Raw genomic sequence first — 4170 nt, 5'->3', positions numbered from 1 at the left:
AACTCAAATTGTCCACATTACCTGGTGACATGATTCTATATTTAGAAGGCCCAAAAATTTTCACCAGAAGAATTCTAGAAGTAATAAATTTAGCAATGTAGCAGGATAAAAGATCAACACAAATAAATCAATATTGTCACTATACTCCAACATCGATGGCACTGATTTAGAATTCAAGAAAAAATTTTTTTTATAATAATGTAAAAAAAGCCCCTGAGGATAAATCTACCAAATAGGATGTAAGATGTCTACAACAAAAACTATAGAACACTGAAAAAAAAATGGAAGAAGACCTCAGAAGGGGCAAAATAGTTCTGTGTTCTTGGATAGGCAGAATTAATATTGTCAAAGTGGCCTAATATCAACAATATCCAGGTTCAATGAATTCAATACAATCCCCTTCAAACTACAGATGATATTACTTACAGTATTGAAAAACTAACCCTGAAATTCATTTGAGATGATGATGATGATAATAATAGTAATAATAATAATTATTATCATATAATATTATATTAATTATTATATTTATTAAATAATAATAATAATAATTATTATAATTATTATTATTATTATTATTTGGCAAAGCAATTCTGAGCAAGAAAAAGTAAGGTGAAAGCCAGCACAATGACCAATTTTATATTTTACTACAGAGATGAGTAGCAAAAACAGTATCTTATTGAACTGAAAATAGATATGAAGATTCTTGAATTGAATATACCACACAGAGACAACCCACCTGATACTTACATTCACCTGATACTGGACAACAGCACCAAAATACATGTTAAAGGGGACATTATGGTTTAAACAAATGGTGCTGGGGAAGCAGGATAAGCATAGAAATACCAGGAAGAATGAGAGAAAGAAGGTACACTGACACAATGTTGGTGGGTTTGTAAATTATTATGACAACTCTGGAAAGCAATGTGCAGATTCCTGACAAGCCCAAGAGTGGAACTCATAGGACTCAGCTATTACCTTCCTCCCTGCTTATTCTATAAAACTACAAGTCAGCATACTATAGTGATACAATCACTTCAATGTTTCCAGCATTCACCATAAATACATTGTATGTTCAACCCAGATGTCCACCAGCAGTTGAAATAATCAAGTGCACAGAATTAAAAGGAAACTGGATCTTTACTTCTGGAGCTATAGCACTGCTGAATGACTCAAAGCACGTAAATTTGTACATGTTAAATAAAAGAAGAATTGGAAATCTGAATCAACTAGAATCCTTATTGCAGAATGGACACAATGACAGGATTTCCACAGTACCTTCGTTGGAATTCTCATTTGGAACAGCACTGTTTGGTGGCCAGAGGTCTCCTCTGGTCCAAGGCCAGAGGCAACAGCCTGGGAAATGTGATAAAACAGAGTTAGCTGTTGACAATGTGCTAGCAAGAAAACATAGGGTCATCAATAGTAATTCAAATAACAGTTCAACCAGTTTTAATTGATAAGTGATCATTGTAAATATCTGGGGGTATAATTTGAGCTTTGAATTCAAGTATGTATTTATACCCTAATAGCATGCCCAGAAACTTAAATATTTCTTGTATGTTTTTTTTCTGTCATTTTCAACAACAAGAGGTGATAATTATCTTATCAGAAATAGGTCTGGGACACAAAGATAAATGCTGCATAATATCACTCTTTCGTGGAAACTGAAAAATTGATCATAGAAGGTGAGAGTAGAGTATTAGTTAGCAGAGCAGGGGAGACAATGTTACAATTGAATATTAGAAAAAAAGTTTTGATGTATTTTTGCAGTCTGTTAACAGAGTTAAAAACAGTAAAATCTGGGTCTCGGGATGAGGCTCATTTGGAGAATGCTTGCCTTGCATGTCTGAGGCATGGGGTTTGATTCCCAGCACCACATTTATATAAATAAATAAATAAAGGTCCATGAATAACTAATAAAAAATTTTAAAAATAACAAAATCGATGTTTAATAAATTTTGAAGGAGGGATGTGAATGTTCTTAGATTTCACACTACTGAGTTTATTTTTCACCATTGGGGCAGCAAAGCACCTGAGTCAGATTGATCTTTAGGATAACAATGCAATGTGTGAGGTCTACAACCCAACACAATATTGTGTGGTCAAAAAGAATTACTGAGGCGGAATCATAGAAATCAGAGAAAACAGTGACCATAAGCAGAGGCTGTGGTTATGTGGCTTTTGTTCAAATCCTACCTCAAAAATTAAATACCTGTTTAGTTAAATAAACCCCTTCTTAATTGTTGCAAAAAGTGTGGCATCTGATCCATGTAATGGTATAAGGCTGACAATGATCACATCCATGCATTCTTAAGCGGACTGGTGCTTCATATGGGTGCTAATGTGTCCTGACATTAAATAGTACACTTCATTAAATGTGTGGAAAAATAAGCTCAATCGTTGACAGTGTTTGAACAGAGAGGTGTCAAACAGAGGTCATCCTCCAGATCAATGGGTAAAGAAAGTCTATTCCTCATTCTTTACAGATGGATATTTGTAAAGCTCATGGAGAATATCTGTGACCTCCTATGACTCCATATCAGCCTAAAGGGATGGGTGGAGCAGAGTCTGTCCACCACAATTTAGAGTTTAGGTGTTTGTAATTTGGAGATTTTATGTGTCTTGCCCAGATTCACAAGAATGATGAGCGGTGGATATGGGACAGGAATGTAGCTATTTACCTGGGACCAGAAATCCCTGAGCACTTGAGTCCTCTAGTGGATATCCTAGAACCAGGAAACCAGAACTCTTCTCAGTGCTTTTTGAATACTCCTTCCTTCAGGCCTCTTTGGCATGAGGTTTCAGTAGCAGACACCATGAGAAATGTTCAAGTTATAACCCCAGGCTCCTGTCTCTTCATTGCAATTACTGACTTAAAAATAATCATTTCATGTAAATGAAGCCTATCTGAAGGTCAAGATGAAAAGGGTAAGAATGTAAGAATTAAGTTCTGTTTTTCTGGAACCTGAAATTCATGTAGAAGTTGAAAACAACTCCCGGAAATGCCCACTAAATGTATGTTGAAATCTCCCCTGATCATCTGGTTGCTCTACAAAAACAACCCCCCTCCCAGAATCCATGCAATGATTGGCTATGCTGTATGTGAAGTCCCTGCCCTCTCCAAGGAATGTATATAAGCTCTGCTTAAGCTGTTTCCGGGGCTCTCTGCTCTATTCAAGTGAGCTCTGAGCCCCAGCATGCTGGAACCCCAATAAACCCTTTGCTGTTGCATGAGACAGTCTCTTGGTGGTCTCTTCCTCCGACGCTCGCCCGACCTTTACAAAGGGTAGAGTCCACACTTGGAGTCATCCTCCCCCAGGGTCTTCTCACTTCCAGCTGTCTCCAAGTGATCCTTCCTGACAAGCAGTGGACCATCTAAATCATCAGAGTTCTCTGGGGCTCACCAAGTTCTGAAACGTGGGACATTCTAAAGCAACTGCCACTTGATGGCTGTGCCAAGAATGAAGTTTCCTTGAGCTTTTCCCTCCTGGATGGCCTGTTAGTGGGGATTAATCAGGGAAACAGATACTCTGGGCTGATGGTTTGATGTTTCCATGTCAGAAGCTGGCCTGCCCCATGTCTGCAGTCTAATATTCTGAGCCATAATCTGAGCAGTCAGACAAGGCCTGGTTGAAATATCATTTCTCCATATGCACCAGCTCTGATCAGGCATATTCCTGCTCCTGGCTTTCCAAGCCTCTTCCTAGACCCTGCATGGCCAGGGGCCAGAGACTTACCTGCCTAGATGGAACCACCACTAACTATAACCTGTGAACCTCAACAAATGAATCCTCCCTGAAACCACTGAGGCCCTCATTTCCTCCATTATCAGACATCCACTCCACTGACCTCAAGGCACTGTCCTTTTTGCCTTCTTCCCAGTAGCCCCCAAACACCTGGGATCCTGTAGTTATCAACCAATTGGAAACGTTTTCTGAAATTTCAGTCCTCTTTTCTTTTACAAAAGTCTTGATTTAGATTTCTCTAACATTATTTTTAAATATTCATATACATTGAGATGGGTTTGGTTTCTAATTGCCTTTTCATGGTATGTATATCGCCTTACTTAGCATTCATATACTATGTCTCACTTTATTTTTTCATCTCATGAAAGCAAGGTGGGTGTCCTGCTCCTGTAATTCACTTTAAAGGCACACATGTTGT

Source organism: Callospermophilus lateralis, unplaced genomic scaffold (genome assembly GCF_048772815.1).
Source record: "Callospermophilus lateralis isolate mCalLat2 unplaced genomic scaffold, mCalLat2.hap1 Scaffold_921, whole genome shotgun sequence".
Lineage (NCBI taxonomy): Eukaryota > Metazoa > Chordata > Mammalia > Rodentia > Sciuridae > Callospermophilus > Callospermophilus lateralis.
The sequence above is the reverse complement of the archived record's forward strand: the minus strand, read 5'-3'. Positions refer to the sequence as shown.